Here is a 23,977-nt window from a genome sequence, read left to right as displayed (position 1 = left end):
CAAAGAATTTTGAAACTATTAATTTCTAAACATCCGTTTTTGTACCAAAAAAAAAAAAAAACATAAAATAATGATTAATGATTTAAACCAACAAATAAATTAACATAATTATGTTTGTTTAATTTCAATAAATTATCCGCAAAAAAAAATTTCTCTTTTAAACATTATTATTATTATTTGAATTTTAATTAAAATAATTTCTATAAATGTAAATTTAGCACGTGCTTTTCTTGCTGGAATTGTAACATTGTTAGTTAGTTTTTGATTTAAACTTAAATTAACTTGCAATTGATTACAATAAATTTTGTTGTTACGTTAAGTAAAAAAGTATGCAATTTAAAAATAAAAATAAAAAATATTTTATTTAAACATTCCTTGTGTTGTTTGCAAAAATGACACGTAAAAATGTTTATTTGTTTTAATCAATTTTGTTTGTTTGGAAAATTGTGTGTTCAATAAATTGTTCAACAAATTTTTACTGAACTATTGATTAATTTTTCCATTTTTGTTTAATGTTTTTCATCATTTTGGCATTTGTAGCAATGACATAAATACGGGTTTAAATACAAAATAGTTTTGGCCACTTTTTGGTGTAATATATTAGGTCATATTACGATAAATATTAGACATCAAGGTTTATGTAGGTGATCTCATGGAAACTGTTGGTTCATTACTTGTTAGTAAAAAATGTTGCTACCATTTAAAGCATTTAAGAAAACATGTTTTGCACTTGGAAAAAGGCACTTCATAGGAAGCGGTAGTGTAAGGGAATAAATGACCAAGTGACAACTTACAAATCTTTTATACCCTTCACCGAAGTATACTTTAAGATAAAGATTGAAAACAATTTCTGGTAAAATTTTTTTTCCAAAAATGTATAAAATTTATTTGCTTTAAAAAAAGTACTTTTTTATAAATGGAAATTTTTTACAGATTTTTTTTTAAATTCTTTGTGGTTTTTATTTAAATTTGTTTGTATTATTTAAATTTTACTTTTTCTAAATGTTAATAAATTTTTCAACTAATTTGATTAAAACATAAGGGAATTCAGGATATTCATACAAAATTCTTAAAATTTTACAGAAATTTTAAAAAAAAATTATAAAATTTATTTCTTTTTAAAAAAGTACTTTTCTTATAAATATAAAATTTTACAGAATTTTTTTAAATTCTTTGTGGGTTTATTTTTTTTTAACTTGTTTGTAGTACTTAACTTTTACTTTTTCGTAGAAAAGTACTTTTCAAGAAAGTACTTTTCTAAATTTTTATCAAACATTTTCTAAATTTTTTTAAATAAATATGATAAAACGTGTACAAATCCACGAAATTCATAAAATTTTTTTAAATTTTTACAGAAATTTCCAATTCCAGAATTTAAAAAAGTACTTTTTTTATAAATGAAATTTTTTACAGAATTTAATTTTAAATTCTTTCTTTTTATTTAATTTTTTTTAAATTAGTTTGTATTACTTAAATTTTAGTTTTTCATAGAAAAGTACTTTTTTGAAAAAAGTACTTTTTCTAATTTATTTTAAATAAATATTATAAAACGTGTAATTTCAAGAAAATTCATAAAAAATTCTAAAAATTTTACAGAAATTTCTAAAAATTATAAAATTTATTTATTTTTAAAAAAGTACTTTTTTATAAATGAAATTTTTTACAGAATTTAATTTTAAATTCTTTGTTTTTATTTAATTATTTTTAAATTAGTTTGTATTACTTAAATTTTAGTTTTTTATAGAAAAGTACCTTTTTGAAAAAAGTACTTTTTCTAATTTATTTTAAATAAATTCTAATTTTTAAAGGATTTTTTTCATAGAAAAGTACTTTTTAGAAAAAAGTACTTTTTTATTTTTTTTTTGGGAAATTCTGTTTTTTTTAAAGAAATTTCATTAAAACGTGAACAAATTCAGAAAGTTTATAAAAAATCTTAAAAAAAAATTTTAAAAATTTTTTGTTTTTAAAAAAGTTTTTATAAAATAGTTATTATTTATATGAAATAAATATTCGAATAGCCGATTAATGGGTTATTATACGATTATTTTGGCAAATCGAATATTTATCAAATAGTATTCAAAATACCTGAAGTCTGAACAAAATAATTAAATATTCATATTTGTATTTAAAACATTAAGATTACTCACGATTAATCGGTAAATATTAATCGAATAATTTAAAATATATTACTTTTTCCAGAAAATTTATGTTATACATTTATCGGAATCGATTATTCGAATAATAATTCGAATATTTATTCGATTAAAATAGTTTTGAAAATACTTGAAGTGTGAACAAAATAATTAAATATTCAAATTTGTATTTATAGCATTAAGATTACTTACGATTAATCAATTAATATTAATCGAATAATTTAAAATGTATTACTTTTTCCATAAAATATATGGTATAAATTGTTTAATAAAAAGCGCTAGCTTTTTAAATAATCGAATAACCGATTATTCGAGTCAAGTATTATAAGATTATTCGAATATTTATACGATTAAAATAATTTTCAAAATACTTGAAGTCTAAACAAAATAATGAAATATTCAAATTTGTATTTATATTAAGATTACTTACGATTAATCGGGTAATATTAATCGAATAATTTAAAATTTATTACTTTTTCCAGAAAATGTATCGTATAAATTGTTTAATAAAAAGCGTGAGCTTTTTAAATAATCGAATAACCGATTATTTGAGTCAAGTATTATAAGATTATTCGAATATTTATTCGATTAAAATAATTTTCAAAATACTTGAAGTCTAAACAAAATAATGATATATTCAAATTTGTATTTATATTAAGATTACTTTCGATTAATCGGGTAATATTAATCGAATAATTTAAAATTTATTACGTTTTCCAGAAAATGTTTATAATAAATTGTTTAATAAAAAAGCGCTAGCTTTTTAAATAATCGAATAAACGATTTTTTGAATCGATTATTATACGATTATTCGAATTTTTATTCGATTAAAATTTTTATATGAACACTTAACTTTAAACAAAATATGTAAGTATTCAATTATTCAAATATCTATTTTATTGCATTGTGGTTATTTACGATTAATCGGATGAAATTAATCGAATAATATATTTATTTTTTTTTGTTTCAAAATTAATTTTTTGAATGGTTTGCTAATAATAATACAATTAATAAACTTTTGCTTAACAATAAAAAAACTATACGATTAATCGATTATTCGTCTATAGGCAAATAGGCAAAAATTGGGATATAAAACAAAGCAGCAATTAAATATTTAATCGAAAACCAAATTAATCGGTTATTATACGATTATTCGAAAATTTATTCGTTTCTCCCTATGAAAAGACTTTAAAATTGAACAAAATATTTAGTTATAGAGATATGTTCCCAATGCATGAAAATTATAAAGATTAATTAACGATTAATCGCATTTAATTAATCAAATGAGTTTTTATATATGACTACTTGTTTTGGTAAAATAAATGTTCTTAATATTTCCTCACGATTAGTCGAATTCTCGAATGCAAAACTGATTTTTTTTTCGAATCAAATTACATACATATGTATATAATAAACCTGCTCTCTAAGTGTAATTGTATTCTACTCTATAATTAACCCTGAACCCCCACTTTATAATGAATTAAAATAACAACTAATCGATCTAACAATTTGATCTAAAAGAAATATTTTTAACAATAGCAGCAATTTATTGGTTTTAAAAGCTTTAACAACAATTTGTTTTAGTTTTTGTTTACGTTTAATGACATTTTCAAATTAAATTACAAATTTATTTTTACTGCCATAGAAAATCAAAAGGCAAAACCACAAAAACAAATACATGATATTCTCACGCTTTAAATAAATACAATAATTGTTTGCAGAGTTAGGAAAATACAGCAGAAAAAAAAACTCAAACCTTTGAACTTTAAAAATTGCAACAAAATTAGAAAAAAACGAGAAAAAAGCTAGTAAAAGAAAAATCTATAATATTTTTTGCGTTTTTTTTTTGTCTCCCTTTTATTGTATGAAAATTGTTGTTCAATTGTTTTTTCTGAAGTTGTTATAAAATATTACCTGGTCTAGTGAGTCTATATTGGATTTCTAACGGTTTGAAATTTTATACAATACAAAACAACAGGTATTTGTTACCCACCAAACTGTTGCTGCTGCATTTTATATGGTCATTTAGTTTTTAGTTTTTCTTTTAGTTTGTTTTCATATAAAATACAAATAAATATATTGTATTTTTCTTTATTCGCTTTTAAAACAGGTTTCTTGTGTTTCTTGCATTTGAACATTCATTCGTTACCTACGATTTCTATTCCATCTAAAAGTACTTGCATGAGTACCACCGCCACTTCGATTTCCCCCTTTTTTGTGTAGTTTGGCTTGAAAAATGTGAAAAACCCCCCCTCCAACTTATATAAAGTTTAAGTGTTTCTTTTTATTTTTGTTTTTGTTTTGTAAAATCATGAATTGTAGTTTACAATTTGCGTTTAATATTTCAGTTTTGGTTGTACATATTTATTTTCCAACTTTTACTTAAATCATGCAAAAAAAAAATTAAGAAAAACAAAAAAAAAGGAAATTTTTAAGTTTTTTGTTTCGATTTTTAAAGTTAAAAATGATTTAAGCTGTTTTTAACTGAATTCACTTCCGGTTTATAAAGTATTGTATAAATATAATTGAGTAGGAGGCGGCATCATTGGACATCGTGAGAGTAATAATTTGAAATAATTATATCCTACCAAGAGACAAAAGAGTCCTGGTCCTATATTTTGTCAGAGTGGGCCAGAGCATTCTGGATATTCTACAAGTGATGATATTTGACCACCTGAGTCTCTCTCACGGGCCATTCAAATTCGATACGGTCACCAAGGGAGTGTTTCTTTGTGGTTTTTATTTATATTCATTTGTATTACTCAAATTTTAACTTTTCATAGAAAAGTACTTTTTTGAAAAAAGTACTTTTCTAAATTTTTTAATAAATACTAATAAATTGTTCAACTAATTTGATGAAAATATGTGGGAATTCGGATATTTATAAAAAGTTCTTAACATTTAACAGAAATTTCCAAAAAAAGATTTTTTTTTTTAAAAGTACTTTTTTATAAATGGAAATGTTTTACAGATTTTTTTTAAATTCTTTGTGGTTTTTATTTAAATTTGATTGTATTACTTAAATTTTACTTTTTCATGGAAAAGTACTTTTTGGAAAAAAGTACTTTTCTAAATTTTTTAATAAATACTAATAAATTTTTCAACTAATTTGATGAAAACATGTGGGAATTCGGTACTTTATTATAAATTTAAATTTTTTAAAATTTTTTTTTTAATTCTTTGTGGTTTTTATTTAAATTCGTTTGTATTACTTAAATTTTACTTTTTCATAGAAAAGTACTTTTTTGAAAAAAGTACTTTTCTAAATTTGTTTAAATAAATTTGATAAAACGTGTACAAATTCACGAAATTCTTAAAATTTTACAGAAATTTTCAAAAATATATGATTGGACTGCCTATCATTTGTAGGAATATTGGATCTATTTCCGTTTAAACAAAATTTCATAATATATCGCAATTTTAATAAGTTAAAAATTTTGGCCAAGACATATTTAACGAAATGCTAAATTCCCTATATGGCTACTTAGTTTATTACAAAACAACTGTTTGCTAATTCTTAATTGCGTTTAATACTTTTTGGTAATTTTTAGTTTTTTTTTTTTGGTTCAAGACACAAAAGGAAGTAATTTGAGTCATAATTAATATTTTTTTATGGCATTTTGTTCAATACATTTCATAGTTGACAAATTCAAATTTATGAGTACAATTACCTACAAACTAAATAAATAATAAACAAACAACCTGTAAATCTTTAGTTTCAAATCCAAATCCAAGAAAAACTTACAAAAAACCATTATACTCATAGTGTTTATTGTAGTGTTGTTGTTGGTTTTTTACTGAGCTTAGAAAAACCTTCATGCTTCAAAAGATTTTAGCAATAATATATTTTTTTTTTTTATTATTTTTATACATATAGTATGTATGCGAATGGGCCAACCTGAACACAGAGTGACTTGTATGAAGGTTTACATAAATAGAAATAGATATATAAACAAAAATATTATCTGGCAATCGATTATTGAAATAACCAATCATTATATTGTTAACACTAGAATAGTTTTTATTCTCTTAATCGATTAAAATAATATATCAAAATACTTCAAATGGGTTTTAAAAATGAAATTACAGTTTGAGGAAATAAATTAAATATTCGATTAATCGGTTATTCGAATATTTATTCGGATTATTATTCGAATATATATTCGATTAAAAATATGTATAAAATTTATAAAATTTTTGTTTTAAATATCAGAATGGAAATAACATTTTACGTCCATAAAATAAGTATTCGATTAATCGATTATTATAAGATTATTCGGAAATCTTAACGATTAAAATAATAGATCAAAATACTTTAATCTATTTCAAAAGAAATTACAATTTGACTAAATAAATTAAATAATCGATTAATCGGTTTTTATACGAGTATGTATTCGTATATTTATTCGTTTAAAAATATGTATAAAAATTATAAAATTTTTGTTTTAAATATCATAACATATACATTTTACGTCCATTAAATAAGTATTCAATTAATCGATTATTATAAGATTATTCGAAAATCTTAACGATTAAAATAATTATAATCGATTAAAATAATTGTATATCAAAATACTTTAAATGGGTTTTAAAAAAGAAATTATAGTTTGAGTAAATAAACTAAATATTCGATTAATCGGTTTTTATACGAGTATTCGAATATTTATTCGTTTTAAAATATGTATAAAAATTATAAAATTTTTGTTTTAAATATCAGAATGGAAATAAGATTTTATGTCAATAAAATAAGTATTCGATTAATCGGTTATTATAAGATTATTCGAAAATCTTAACGACTAAAATAATTATAATCGATTAAAATAATTGTATATCAAAATACTTTAAATGGGATTTAAAAAAGAAATTATAGTTTGAGTAAATAAACTAAATATTCGTTTAATCGGTTTTTATACGATTATTCGAATAAAAATATGTATATATAAATTATAAAATTTTTGTTTTAAATATCAGAATGGAAATAACATTTTACGTCATTAAAATAAGTATTCGATTAATCGGTTATTATAAGATTATTCGAAAATCTTAACGACTAAAATAAATATAATCGATTAAAATAATTGTATATCAAAATATGTACTTTAAATGGGTTTTAATGGGTTTGAGCAATTAAATAATATATTCGATTAATCAGTTATTATACGATTATTCGAATATTTCGAATTATTATTTTATTATTACATTTCGAATATTCGAATATAAAAATTAAGGATTTTTGTTTTAAATAAACAGTTCGGAAATAACATTTTACACCAATAAAATAAGTACATATTCGATTAATCGGTTATTTTAAGATTATTCGATAATCTTAACGATTAAAATAATTATAAAAATATGATAATATTTTGCAAAAATGCAAGGTTTTCAGAAAAGAAATGACATCTGAAAATAAAATAAATATTTGATTATTTGGATTTTTTCCCGATAATTCGAATATTTACTCTATTAAAATAATAAAAAATCTTTTAAATAGATTTCAGAAAAAATAGATTTCATATATAAAAGAAATGTTTGATTAATCTATATTTACACGATTATTTGATTAAAATAAAAATAATAATTTCCAGCAATATGCGTAATTGTCATGAAGCTGAAGTCCATAAAATATATATGCGATTAATCGGGTTTTTATACGAGTATTCGATTGAAATAATTATCGTGGTTGGTCTCAGAAAAGAACTAACAGCTTGTGATTATACAAAAAAATATCGATCAATAGCTTATTATACGATTATTCGAATGTTTATTCGAGTAATCGTTAATCAAATATTTAATCTATTAAAATAATTGTCAAAATACTTTTAATGGGATTTTACTAATGAAATAAATGATTGTGTCAATGAAAAATGTTCGATTAAACAGTTGCTATACGACAAAAAAAATTGGTTTCAGATAAGGAAAAATTGCGTAGAGAAAGTATATATTCGATTAATCGGTTATTATGCGACTATTCAAATAAAATAATTAAAAAAATGAGTCTGAGCAAAATGTTTCTTTATTAAAGTCATCTTTTTATAATAACCGATTAATCGGTTAATATAGGAGTATTCGAATAATTATTCGATTAAAATATTTTTACTCATTATGTTAACAATGAACAAAATAGTTTGTTATTTAAATAAGTTTTTATTGAAGTATAATTATTTACGAATAATCGTTGAAAATTATTCGAATAAGTTAAAATAATAATTAAAATAATATCTTCTGAATAGTTCTTATTCATTTAATGAAACGATAAACAAATTCTTTTGATAAGTTCGTTCTCGTCGATTACTATGGCTTTGTCGATCTATGGCTGAGATATATTTTATTGTATTTTTTAGTTTAAGAAAAAATATTTAAAAAATATTCTACTGAATTAAATAATTGCTTATCAGAATAATCGTTTTTTTTATATTAAATTATTCGGATAATTGTCCGATAAAGTTAATTAATATTCTATTATGTGATTAATCGGATTTTATATTGTAAGGGCAAAAAACCAATTAATCGGATTTTATTTCATAAAAAAAACTCGTTAAAGCCAATTAATTGGTTAATCGAATAAATTTATCCATTTTTATAGAATCATTCGAATTTTGTAAGGGCAAAAAAGTCAATTAATCGGATTTGATTTCATAAAAAAACTTGTTAAAGCCGATTAAAAGGATAATCGAAAAAATTTATCGATTTTTATAGGATCATTCGAATATTGTAAGGGTATAAAAATCGATTAATCTAATAAACGATTATCCGATTAATCGAATAAATTTATCGATTAATCGGATTTCATTTCATTAAAAACTACTTATGAAAGCCGATTAAGAGGATAATCGAATTAATTTATCCATTTTTATAGGATCATTCGATTATTGTAAGGGTATGAAAATCGAATTATCGAATAAACGGTTATCCGATTAATCGAATAAATTTATCGATTTATCGATTAATCGGATTTCATTTCAATAAAAAAATTGTTAAAGCCGATTAATTGGATAATCGAATAAATTTATCCATTTTTATATGATCTTTCGAATATTGTAAGGGCAAAAAAAAATCAATTAATCGGATTTCATTTCATAAAAAAACTTTTTCAATGCCGAATTAAAGGATAATCTAATAAATTTATCGATTTATATAGGATCATTCGAGTATTGTAAGGGCATAAAAATCTAATAATCGGATAAACGATTATCCGATTAATCGAATAAATTTTTCGATTAATCGATTAATCATTTCTTTAAAAAAAAACTTATTAAAGCTGATTATCCGATTAATCGGTATTTAAACTATTGTTCGAATGTTCAACTACAATTTGAATATCATGCAAAAAAAGTACACAAAAAAATCGATTAATCGGATTTCATTTCATAAAAACAACTTGTTAAAGCCGATTAAAAGGATAATCGAATAAATTTATCGATTTTGATAGGATCATTCGTGTATTGTAAGGGCATAAAAATCTGCCCGATTAATCGAATAAATTGATAGATTTTTATAGGATCATTCGAATATTGTACAGTATAAAAAGCGATTATCTGATTAATTGATTTTTATACAATTTTAATCGTTTAATCGCTATTTAAACGATTATTCGAATGTTCACCTACTATTTGAATATCATGCATGAAATCTACACAAATTAAAAAAAGTTGAATTTATTTTTCGATTCAGTTATGTTGCTTATCATATTTGCCACTCTGTATGTGGATTCATTAGACGTAAAAACTTGTAGGTTTTTAAGTAGTTTTTTTTTCTATAAAGTATATGTTTGTTGGTGTTTTTTGTTTCAGTTGTACTTTTAATTAAAAATTATTTGCTTATAAATTTTTCAATAACAAGCACGTACATTATTCATTTTGCCCTAATGTCTGTCTGTCTGTCCGTCCGTCCGTCTGGCTGTTTGTCGGTCCGTGTGTCTCTAACTTAGCCATTTTGTTTAGAAACCCATCAGCCAAAAACAAAACATTTTTGTATGTTTTATGTGTCTTGTTAGCTATTCAAATTCAAATTCAAATACATCTTTGCATACACAAGTGTACTTACTTACAGTAAGTACTGAAATATACAATATTATTTTTTTTTAAAGCGCAATGGTGTTTTAAAGTCTTCACATGTTGTTTGTTTGTTGCTGTAATTGTAGGTTCAATAATACAATAAAATAATAATAAAGAAAAAAAGATTCGTGTTAAATACAAAATATGTATAAAAAATTGTTAGCCATAAACAAAAATGTATGAATATGTAATGTAATGTTTTAGCCTTGTATCTAACAGTTCATATGTATAGTATTTGTTTTGTGAATAGACAAACAAATTTTAAATAATAAAAAAAAATGAATAGCAAATGTGCGAAATAAACTTACTAATGGAGCTTCCTGTATTGAAAGTTGAAGAAAAAACAAAATGATTTGTATGCGCTAATAGCTCAAACGCAACGCCTCAAATTGAATTTTGATTTAATAATATTTGTTCAGATTTCTTTTCTTTGATGAATACTGAGGATGGCGCCAAACACCTGTAAGGTCTTTAATCTATTTTTTTTGGCATTCATATTTAAGATTTTTTAAGAAAACTTTTCAAATTTTAAACTGAAAATCATGCTTTGGAGACTGGAACAAACAAGTTAAGCCAATTTTGAAACATTTTGTCATAGCAAGATATATTTAGAACAGTGGTCGTCAATCTTAGCCTCCAGGGACCGAACGATCGAATCAGATATACCCAAAACATAGCTAAAAAATTGTTTCTGCTATGTACAAATAAATCTTAACCATTTCATTTAATTAATAATGCTTTTCAAAAATATTTAATTATTCAACATTTTTGTTAAGCAATTAACTTAAGCTTACATAAGCTTAGAATAAATACATACAAAATAAAAAGAGAACACTTCATTCAATCTTTTGCAAAAAAAGTGAATGTACAATAAATAAAATTCAAATTCAAATCTTTATATTACGTGGTAGCATACACATAAATATAAATAAATAAACATTAATAAACTATTCATAAGTAAAGAAATATTAATAGCTATAGACTTTTAAGACAAACATTTATTTAAACTGTTAAGATTTAGATTTAAAAATCACAAAATGAACTTTTTATTTTTTCGTAGAAAATTCTCAGACCAAAAGTGTGTGAAAATTGAAATCACATTCAAATCGACTGGCTGGCAAATGCAAGTATCTAAATAAGTGAATGAGTTTGTTTCTGGCTGGACAGTGGTGTGTAGATAAAAATACTGGTTTACAAAATAAAAAAAATTAAATATTTAATATACTTGGCAAGTATCTAAGTTTAGGTTGAAAATGTTTAAGTCATACATATTTATATGATAAAGTCCTTAATCAGTCCTATCAGGCTATATAATCGTTTTAAGTCTCGTATACTATCTACTCGTCTATAGCATCGTCTTTAGTTTTGTCTGTAGTCTCGTCTATAGTCTCATCTGTAGTCTTGTCTATATCCTCGTCTACAGTCTTGTCTCTTTCCTTGCCTAATGTCTCGTCTATAGATTCGTCTATAGTCTCGTCTATAGATTCGTCTATAGTCTCGTCTAAAGTCTCGTCTATAGTCTCGTCTATAGTCTCGTCTAAAGTCTCGTCTATAGTCTCGTCTATAGTCTCGTCTATAGTCTCGTCTATAGTCTCGTCTATAGTCTCGTCTATAGTCTCGTCTATAGTCTCGTCTATAGTCTCGTCTATAGTCTCGTCTATAGTCTCGTCTATAGTCTCGTCTATAGTCTCGTCTATAGTCTCGTCTATAGTCTCGTCTATAGTCTCGTCTATAGTCTCGTCTATAGTCTCGTCTATAGTCTCGTCTATAGTCTCGTCTATAGTCTCGTCTATAGTCTCGTCTATAGTCTCGTCTATAGTCTCGTCTATAGTCTCGTCTATAGTCTCGTCTATAGTCTCGTCTATAGTCTCGTCTATAGTCTCGTCTATAGTCTCGTCTATAGTCTCGCCTATAGTCTCGTCTATAGTCTCGTCTATAGTCTCGTCTATAGTCTCGTCTATAGTCTCGTCTATAGTCTCGTCTATAGTCTCGTCTGTAGTCTCGTCTATAGTCTCGTCTGTAGTCTTGTCTATAGTCTCGTCTATAGTCTCGTCTATAGTCTCGTCTATAGTCTCGTCTATAGTCTCGTCTATAGTCTCGTCTATAGTCTCGTCTAAAGTCTCGTCTATAGTCTCGTCTATAGTCTCGTCTATAGTGTCGTCTATAGTCTCGTCTATAGTCTCGTCTATAGTCTCGTCTAAAGTCTCGTCTATAGTCTCGTCTATAGTCTCGTCTAAAGTCTCGTCTATAGTCTCGTCTATAGTCTCGTCTATAGTCTCGTCTATAGTCTCGTCTATAGTCTCGTCTATAGTCTCGTCTATAGTCTCGTCTATAGTCTCGTCTATAGTCTCGTCTATAGTCTCGTATATAGTCTCGTATATAGTCTCGTATATAGTCATATACCGGACTCGAGTCTTGTATATCGTCTAAAGTTTCGTATACAGTCTCGTATATTTCATTTACTAAGTATATTGTTTGCTGTAGCACAGTGTTATTCTTTTAAGCAAAAAAGCCAACTTTACTTTTTTTGAAACTTTTTCGGTAAATTGATCTGTTGCACACTTGTTGCTTTTAGTTTGGTTACGGTTTTGTTTGTGGTGTTTTATGGTTCTAATAAAACACTAATGAGAATGGAGTTGGGTTTTAATTTGCGAAATTTTTAACAGTGAAATATTTTATGGTAATTGAAATCTTTATTGCAATTATCATCGAACAACCTTTTAATGATTTTGTCAACAAAATTCTATAAATTTTGTAAAATATTTAGTAATATTTTGTAAAACATCCAGCTTGGTAAACCAGTCCGAAGTATGATATCAGACTTCAAAATCTCCCGGTCGATAAAACTCAATGTGTGTATTTCTGACACCACACACAATTGACCTCGACCGAGAACCAAGCCCAACTATCAGTATATTTCGAATGCCACCACCCCAATACGTTTCCTGAGCACAACGCTAATTGCTATTTTCAATGGGTCTGTTGTATCAGCAACACCACTTAGGGCCATTATTACAACTTGCCGTTATAGTAAAAGTTACCTTTAAGGGTACCTTTTTCTATTGCTTAAAGTTACCTTTAACTATATCGGCAAATTGTAATAATGGACCTTAGTAAGATACAATTGGTGTCCCGAAATTTGCCACTAGCACAAACATCAGTACTTTAACCAACGATCTTCTTCCCGCAGTACTAGTACTCTCCCGTAGTACTAGATTAAAATCTAGTCAGCTGCGAATTTAAAAGGATTACATTTTTACGAGGAATGAGGTCCATGCTCCCCAGGAGCCCCGGTGTCGCCCCTTAAGCCTTGTCAATTAGCCATTCCAGATGTGGGATGGTCAACCTTCATCTTCTAACAAAACGAAGTCGATGCGATCATCCACACCCAGAACGTTACCAGCTGGTACCACGGGGAGGTTTGACATAGGCATATGGAAGTGAAATGGAGAACCATAACACTTCCTTACCAGCCAATTCCGGCAGAAATAACTAGGAAATCATCGACCTATAGCCCTCGCCGATGGTGATGGCCTGGCCAAAGTCGTTCTCAAAGAAATATGGACCAAACCAAACATTGACTTTTTCGGAATGCATTGGATGCTCTTGGATTTCATTACCCAATTCGAAAATTTAGTTTTTTGACTCATCAATTCACCCAGGTTCTCATCGCATAAAATGGGCGAAGTGCACGAAGCGTTGCTCTAACAAAACATTCATTTTGATAAAACAATTTTATCTTTCCCAGAGTTGAACTCTAAATCCGTTCATGGTGATTTGGCAAAACAAACTCAATAATTTAATGGATGAATTGGTGAGTCAAAAAACGAATTTGGAAATGAGATCCAAGAGCATCCAATGCATTCCAAATCGACAGCTGAAGTTTCAACATTGTGGCCGCTGTCATAGTTCGGAAGTCCCTATTGGAATACCCTGCATATAACCCATCCGCAAACAATATTCTGAATGTTTTAATAACACAATTCACTATAGAAAAACTTGTGTATAACAGAATTTTCTATAGAAAATCTTGTGTATAACAGTATTTTCTATAGAAAATCTTGTGTATAACAGTATTTTCTATAGAAAATCTTGTGTATAACAGTATTTTCTATAGAAAATCTTGTGAATAACAGTCTTTTCTATAGAAAATCTTGTGTATAACAGTCTTTTCTATAGAAAATCTTGTGTATAACAGTCTTTTCTATAGAAAATCTTGTGTATAACAGTCTTTTCTATAGAAAATCTTGTGTATAACACAATTTTCTATAGAAAATCTTGTGTATAACACAATTTTCTATAGAAAATCTTGTGTATAACACAATTTTCTATAGAAAATCTTGTGTATAACACAATTTTCTATAGAAAATCTTGTGTATAACACAATTTTCTATAGAAAATCTTGTGTATAACACAATTTTCTATAGAAAATCTTGTGTATAACACAATTTTCTATAGAAAATCTTGTGTATAACACAATTTTCTATAGAAAATCTTGTGTATAACACAATTTTCTATAGAAAATCTTGTGTATAACACAATTTTCTATAGAAAATCTTGTGTATAACACAATTTTCTATAGAAAATCTTGTGTATAACACAATTTTCTATAGAAAATCTTGTGTATAACACAATTTTCTATAGAAAATCTTGTGTATAACACAATTTTCTATAGAAAATCTTGTGTATAACAGTATTTTCTATAGAAAATCTTGTGAATAACAGTCTTTTCTATAGAAAATCTTGTGTATAACAGTCTTTTCTATAGAAAATCTTGTGTATAACACAATTTTCTATAGAAAATCTTGTGTATAACACAATTTTCTATAGAAAATCTTGTGTATAACACAATTTTCTATAGAAAATCTTGTTTATAACACAATTTTCTATAGAAAATCTTCTGTATAACACAATTTTCTATAGAAAATCTTCTGTATAACACAATTTTCTATAGAAAATATTCTGTATAACACAATTTTCTATAGAAAATATTCTGTATAATACAATTTTCTATAGAAAATATAGGGTCTAACAAAATTTTCAATAGAAAATCATGTGTATAACAGTATTTTCTATAGAAGAAATTGTGTAAAAATCCCCAAATTGGTGCGTACTGTTGATATTTTAAATTCCTTTTTGTTATTTCAAATACTAGACCTACAAATGTTAAATTATTAATTACAATAACAAGCTCCATATGTAAACAAAAACTTGTTTAAATGTTAATTTTTCCACAAATGCACTATAAACAAAAATCTCTGTGAAGAAAAAAAAAACAAAATTGTTAAATATTCAATACAAAAAAAAAACGAAGGCGTAAATAAACAATCAGGTCAAACCAGACCTACTAAACATTATTGTATGATCTGTGATCAGGGCAGCAAAGACAGACTAAAAGTCAAGTATTTTTATTCCCAAAGCAGGCATCATGTAAACAGTAAATAAATATTTAAAAAAATATTTTAAATCTTGATTGTAAGCTTGGAAAAAAAAAACAATTCCAGTTAAAAATGTTTAGCAGCCATGTTGTTTATTTAACTTTTTTTTTTTATTTTTTTAAAATAATTAAATCTTTTTACATTGTATTGTTTTTTTTAACAATTTTCTTATTTATAAATAATAAATTGTTTGAGAGATTCTCACCATTAAACACAATATTATTCTGAATTATTTAATTTCTATTTTTATATAAAACTGAAATGTAAAAACCTACGATTATTTTATGGAAATTTTGTTTTAGAATTTTTTTTTTAAATTAAAATGAAATATTTTAATTATGCAGCGAAAACTTATACATCAAACAAAAAATTCTACAAATACTTTTGTTAAAAAACAATAGTTAATGTTGTATTTTGTTGGTAATTAAAGGTGCGTGTTGGAAATAATTATAGTTTATTTTTTTTGCTTCTTCAATATTAACTACGTTCATATATGTATATCCATCCACATAATACATATAATTAAAGTTATTAATGGAAATTTAACTATAGAAAACTTTGTTTTATTGTTTAATTTGAAATTGGTGTTAAAATTATAACTGTAGATTCTAAAAGCTCTTTAGTAAGGCTAATGTAGCGTAAAAAGTTGGTTTAGTTAGTTGTATTTATTAAAATTTCTTATTTCAAGGTTTTGAAAAACAAACCTGTTAAATACAATATTTTGTTTAATATTTAAAAGTTATCAAAATAAGTAAAACCACTTGAAAACTTGTCTAGAATTTAATACTTAAATATTGTAGTTTTTTTTTAACAAAAAAAAAAAAACCCTTGAAAAGGGAATAGTTTGGTGAACCTGCTGACCTCGCAATTTATTTTGAATGTGTTTAAATAAAATAAACAAAAGTATGTAAGTGCATGGTTAATCGGGTCTGTAAGGCACAGGACCAGCATATAAAATGACTTGTTTCCACCTAAACCATGAAAGCTTAAATTGTCATGGTGTCAGATATTGAATGCTGGGTTATAATGACGATTAAAAAAGGATTTCCTTAAAACACTGACAGAATTTTGTGTCAATTATTTTAAAATTAAAAGATCAGTAATTTGTGAATAATTCAAAGTTTTGAAATATTTGTAGCACAGTTTCAAAATAAACAGGTATAATTCGCGAAACATTTAAATGAAAACTTTTATATTGAAATAATGTATATTGCTGCTATTCCAACTAAAAAAGTGTTATATTTTGAGCAAAATTCAAAAATAAACTGTTATAATTTTATCACACTTATAATGAAAACTGTTATATTAATTTAATATGGTGTCTCAATTTATGTTTATACAATCTGCATTAAAAATCTTATTTGTTTTTTTCACAATTTCGAAATAAACTGTTATAATTTTCGGACAGTTTTATTAAAACCTGTTAGACATTCTGAATCAAATGTATTTTTTTTGGCTGAAAGTTAATTCTTATATAATTATTTTATTTTTAGCAAAGTTTCAAAATAAACTGTTATAAATTGTGAAAAGTTTTATAGAAAACTGTTATACTTTAGGAAACAAATGTTTTTTATTAATTAAACGATATGTCGTATGAAAATATTGAAATTTTATCACAGTTTTAAAACTGTTATAATTTTTGAATTATTTTTTTTGGTTGAAAACTAGTATAAAATATGGTGACTCCTGAACGATTGGAGATATATTAATGAAATTTCACATAGTCAGCGCTGAGGTATTTCTGAGTTAATATCCATTTATATGGGTTATTAGTTGAATTGGGGGCTAGTTGGTGGCACCCCCAAAGTTGCTTACCTCGAGCCTAAAACTTTTTTAAAAAAATCACCAAAAATTCAGTTCTTATCCGAATGATATTTAGATAGTACTTGAAAATATCTATAAAAAAATATGCTTATATGTAGGGGTTATTTCTTTTAGTTCAAGAGATATTTGTGATGAACATTTTTATTTTTAATTTTTGAAGACCAAAAATTGGAGATATTACTCCATGCAGATTGTTGTGAAACTCAACAAGAGCTTGCAAAATTATTGGGAGCTACTCAATCAGCAATTTCAAAACGTTTTCCAGCAGCAGGTTTCATCCAAAAGCAGGTAAATTGGCTATCATACGAATTGAAGCTTAGAGACCTTGAAATACGATTTTGTGTGTCTGAAATGCTACTTGAACGCTATAAAAGAAAATCATTTTTGAATCGAATCATTACTTGCAATGAAAAATGGATTCATTATGATAACTCGAAGCGGCCAACCAGCCGAATCGACACCAACGCAAAATATCCAAGGCGCTAAGGTAATTCTCTGTATTTGATGGGACGATATCTGCTGAAATCTGGCCAGGCCATCAGCAGAATATGCGGCCAGACCTGAAACCGTAATATTCTATCATGACAACGATCGGCCACATATTGCAATATCTGTTAAAAAGTATGTAGAATGAAATTGTTGGGAAGTTTTACCTCAGCCGATTTATAATCCAAACCGTGCTACGTCCCACTACTATTTGTTTCGATCGATGCAGAACGCTCTCTCTGGGATACACTTAACTTTGAAATAGAGTAACCGATATTGGCTTCATTGAGCAGTTCTTTTGGCTCGGAATTCATATGTTGCAAGAAAGGCCATAGCCTTGCAGTTCATTGAACTAGTTCGGACACGTCAAATTAGTTAGCCTCTGAGAACTACTACTAGTGAATTTTCTACCCACGCGCAATGTTAATGACTGGTGAATTCAACATGAACATGTCATTGCAGTGGTACGCTCTGCTCTCTAAACTCACGTATTCTAGTCAAATGCTCTAACCACTAAGCCAGAGTGCTCTTTATTCTGGATCCTTATAGATAGCGGAGTCGATTAAGCCATGTCCGTCTGTCTGTCTGTCTGTTGAAATCAATTTTCTGAAGACCCCAGATATCTTGGGGATCCAAATCTTCAATAATTCTGTCAGACATGCTTTCGAGAAGTTTGCTATTTAAAATCAGCAAAATCGGTCCATAAATAACGGAGATATGAGCAAAAAACCGGGACAAACTCGATTTTTGACCCATTTTTGATCTATATCTGGATTACTAAGTCATTAATATAGACAATATGGATATCTAATGATAGATATTTCAAAGTCCATTGCAACGATGTAGATAAGGCTATAGTAAGTTGGACCTACAATGGGTCAAAATCGGAAAAAATATTTTTTACCCGAATTTTTTTTTCATCCAAAATTTTTTTTTGTCATAAATTTTTTTTCCAAAAAAAAAAATTTAAAAACTAAAAAAAAAAATTTTTTTAAAAAAATTTGGAAAAAAAAAAATTTAAAAAAAATTAAAAAAAAATTAAATTTTGTTGACCTAAAAATATTATAAAAAAAATTATTTTAAAGTATAATTTGGTGAAGGGTATATAAGATTCGGCACAGCCGAATATATCTCTCTTACTTGTTTTTCTTAAATTTATTTTCAAAAACTTAGGAAGAATATCTCTGACTATTGTTAATTACGGAATATGCTAACGAAATGTAGTGCAAATTATAACCATTTAACTACCATTTTAGCAGCCACGAGGAACTAGTTTGATGTCCAAGTAGTAATATAGCTAGTGTAAGGTTTCCAATTGGAACTTTTCAAACTTCTGGGTGCTAACAATGGCCAATCTATATATATAAAAGAGTAACGTTACTGACTGACTGACTGACTGACTGACTGACTGATTCATCATCGCACAGCCCAAACGGCTGAAGCTAGAATCACGAAATTTTAACTGTGGGTTCCTCCCTCCCCAAAACGATCCGATAAGAAGGGATTTTTGAAAATTCGAACGTTTAGGGGGTAAAAAAGGGTAAAAACGGGTAAATTCGGTAACCTTATATCTTCAAAACTAATAAAGATATAAAAAAACTTAAAATAGCATGTTACTCCATTTAAAAAATAAGCTGACAGGTGTTTCGTACTTTTTGGAAATTCCAAACTTTTAGGGGAGAAAACGGGTAAAAACTGTATTTTGGTATTTTTTTTGCACCCTATGTATCTTTTAAACCAATAAACATAGAAACAAATTTTAAATCGTATTCTTTAATTAACAAAAAATAAAAAATATAAGTTTGGTACTTTTTGGAAATTCGAACCTTTAAGGGATAAAAATTGTGTTAATTTTTGGTACTTTTTCATAAAATATGTTTTTCTATAATTTGACATAGACATACGAATATTTTATTATGAGCTCCCACCACGTTACAGAAATTTATTTCAATGAAATTGTACCACCTCAATGGGGATAAAAAAGGTACCAAAAAGGGGATAAAATCGGGAAAATACATTATATTTGAAATTATTAAGCCAATTTTGATAATTTTTTTTAATGTTGGTTCCTGGATTCATACAAAAATTAACTAACAGGGTGTTATTTGGATCTCGAGTACCAAGGTGTATATTGGGCCAAATCCGGGTAAACAGTTTGGTACTTTTTTTAAAACATATTTATTCTTGGGCACATTAACACAGATTTTAATATTTTGATACATGCCTGTAGCATAAACAATTTTGGCAAAATGGAATATTTTTAAATTTCAAACTTGAGGGGTGTTCAAGTAAGAAAAGGGAAATTGGTACTTTTCTCCTAATGGTACTTTTTTAAAATTTAAATTATTTCAGTTATTGACATTAAAGTTAGCTGATATGTATTTGAGTGAAGTTAGTGTTAGGAATATGGGATAATATTTAGGTACCAAAATGTGTGAACTGTACTATAGGTACTTTTTTGTTCATCTAATGGTACTTTTTGAAATTTCTATAATAATGGACTTAGAAACATGAAATTAAACATATATGGTCCTAAGTGAGTGAGAATTCTAGGGGGAGACTTTTTGGTACTTTTTCTTTATTGGAATGGTACTTTTTGTAATTTCTTCACCAATGAACCTAGAAACATGAAATAAAGCTTATATATAAACCGAGTGAGTGGGAAACCACAAGTGTGGGTTTTTTGGTACTTTTTCTATATTCTAATGGTACTTTTTTGAATTTTCTATAACTATGGACTTAGAAACATGAAATTAAGCATATATGGTCCTAAGTAAGTGATAATTCTAGGGGGAGACTTTTTGGTACTTTTTCTTTATTCGATTGGTACTTTTTGTAATTTCTTCACCAATGAACCTAGAAACATGAAATAAAGCTTATATGAAACCGAGTGAGTGGGAAACCACAAGTGTGGGCTTTTTGGTCCTTTTTCTATATTCTAATGGTACTTTTTTGAATTTTCTTTAACAATGGACTTAGAGACATGATATTAAGCATATATGGTCCTAAGTGAGTGAGAATTCTAGGGGGAGACTTTTTGGTACTTTTTCTTTATTCGAATGGTACTTTTTGTAATTTCTTCACCAATGAACCTAAAAACATGAAATTAAGACCGGAGTGAGTGGGAATCTACAAGTGACTGCTTTTTGGTACTTTTTCTATATTCGAATGGTACTTTTTGAATTTTCTGTAATAATGGACATAGAAATATGAAGTTAAGCATATATGGTCCTAAGTGAGTGAGAATTCTAGGGGGAGACTTTTTGGTACTTTTTGTTTATTCTAATAGTACTTTTTTGAATTTTCTATAACAATGAACTTAGAAACATGAAATTAAGCATATATGGTCCTAAGTAAGTGAGAATTCTATGGGGACACTTTGTGGTACTTTTTCTTTATTCGATTGGTACTTTTTGTAATTTCTTCAACAATGAACCTAGAAACATGAAATAAAGCTTATATGGAACCGAGTGAGTGGGAAACTACAAGTGGGTGCTTTTTGGTACTTTTTCTATATTCTAATGGTACTTTTTGAATTTTCTATAATATAATGGACCTAGAAATATGAAATTAAGCGTATATGGTCCTAAGTGATTGAAAGTTCAAGCGGATACTTCATGGTACTTTTTGTTTATTCTAATGATACTTTTTTAATTTTCTATAGCAATGGACTTAAAAACATGAAATTAAGCATACATGGTCCTAAGTGAGTTAGAATTCTAGGGGGCCACTTTTTGGTACTTTTTCTTTATTCGAATGGTACTTTTTGTAATTTCTTCACCAATGAACCTAGAATCATGAAATAAAGCTTATATGAACCCGAGTGACTGGAAAACCACAAGTGTATACTTTTTAGTACTTTTTCTATATTCTAATGGTACTTTTTGAATTTTCTATAATATAATGGACCTAGAAATATGAAATTAAGCGTATATGGTCCTAAGTGATTGAAAGTTCAAGCGGATACTTCATGGTACTTTTTGTTTATTCTAATGATACTTTTTTAATTTTCTATAGCAATGGACTTAAAAACATGAAATTAAGCATACATGGTCCTAAGTGAGTTAGAATTCTAGGGGGCCACTTTTTGGTACTTTTTCTTTATTCGAATGGTACTTTTTGTAATTTCTTCACCAATGAACCTAGAATCATGAAATAAAGCTTATATGAACCCGAGTGACTGGAAAACCACAAGTGTATACTTTTTAGTACTTTTTCTATATTCTAATGGTACTTTTTGAATTTTCTATAATATAATGGACCTAGAAATATGAAATTAAGCGTATATGGTCCTAAGTGATTGAAAATTCAAGCGGATACCTCATGGTACCTTTTGTTTATTCTAATGGTACTTTTTTTTAATTTTCTATAGCAATGGACTTAAAAACATGAAATTAAGCATACATGGTCCTAAGTGAGTTAGAATTCTAGGGGGAGACTTTTTGGTACTTTTTCTTTATTCGATTGGTACTTTTTGTAATTTCTCACCAATGAACCTTGAAATATGAAATAAAGGTTATATGGACCAGAGTGAGTGGGAATCCGCAAATGGCTGCTTTTTGGTACTTTTTCTATATTCTAATGGTACTTTTTTGAATTTTCTATAACAATGGACTTAGAAGCACGAAATTAAACATATATGGTCCTAAGTGAGTGAGAAGTCTAGGGGGAGACTTTTTGGTACTTATTCTTTATTCAAATGGTACTTTTTGTAATTTCTTCACCAATGAACCTAGAAACATTAAATAAAGGTTATACGGACCCGAGTGGGTGAGCAACTACAAGTGGGTGTTTTTTGGTACTTTTTCTATATTCTAATGTTATTTTTTGAATTTTCTATAACATAATGGACCTAGAAATATGAAATTGAGCGTATATGGTCCTAAGTGATTGAAAATTCAAGCGGATACCTCATGGTACCTTTTGTTTATTCTAATGGTACTTTTTTCAATTTTCTATAGCAATGGACTTAAAACATGAAATTAAGCATACTACATGGTCCTAAGTGAGTTAGAATTCTAGGGGAGACTTTTTGGTACTTTTTCTTTATTCGAATGGTACTTTTTGTAATTTCTACACCAATGAACCTAAAGCCATGAAATTAAGCTTATATGGACCCGAGTGAGTGGGAAACCACAAGTGGGGGATTTTTGGTACTTTTTATATATTCTAATGGTACTTTTTTGAATTTTGTGTTTCCAAAAAATCGAAGAATTTCAAAACCGCGGTTTCGGTTTTAAAAAATTAAAAACCGATCGGTTTCGGTTTTGTGATAATTTATTAAATCTAAGTATTATAGAAACAAAATTAGTTGATAATATAGGAAATGATATACAAATCTAAAATTCAAACTTGACGGGTTATGGTTTAGTGAATGCGAATTTAAAAGTGTAATCAATGGTACTATTTCCTTATTGCAATGGTACTTTTTGAATATTTTATAATAATAAACATAAAAATTTAAAATTAGGAACACATTTTGCATTTTCTATAATAATGGACCCAGAAATATGAAATTAGACATTTACAATTAGATTCACAAACGGAGACTTAATAGTACTATTTCTTTCTTCTAATTGGGGTGGCGAAGCGCACCGGGTCTGCTAGTAAGTTGAATAAATTTATACTGTACAAATGTTTCAAAATAACATTTAAAAAAAATACACCGACTTTTGAAATTAAACACCCAATATATACAATTTGAATTTTGAACCTCAATGAAAAACAAACCAAATGGAATTAATAATGTTTAAGAAACTCTAAAGTTGGTATGACCATAAAGCACCAAGTGCATCATGTTTTAATAAATTTGGAACGGGCAAGGTCCAATGCCTTGTCGAAAAATCTCATACAAAATCATGTGTATAACACAATTTCTATTATTCTAATATTTTCTATAGAAAGTCTTGTGTATATCAGTATTTATACACCCTACACCACCATAGTGGGGAGGGTATAATGCGTTTGTGCAGATGTTTGTAACGCCCAAAAATATTGGTTTAACACCCACCTTAAAGTATAC

General features: G+C 26.9%; 1 protein-coding gene across 1 annotated transcript in view; it reads left to right on the top strand.

Annotated features, from left to right (window-relative positions):
• Tie (Tie-like receptor tyrosine kinase) overlaps positions 1-23,977 on the top strand; it is a 112,651-nt gene that overhangs the window by 22,770 nt on the left and 65,904 nt on the right. The gene's annotated exons all lie outside the window — the stretch shown is intronic.

The sequence above is a fragment of the Calliphora vicina genome, chromosome 3 (assembly GCF_958450345.1).
Source record: "Calliphora vicina chromosome 3, idCalVici1.1, whole genome shotgun sequence".
Taxonomy (NCBI): Eukaryota; Metazoa; Arthropoda; class Insecta; order Diptera; family Calliphoridae; genus Calliphora; species Calliphora vicina.
Note: the sequence above shows the minus strand (reverse complement) of the source record. Positions and strands in the feature narration are given on the sequence as shown.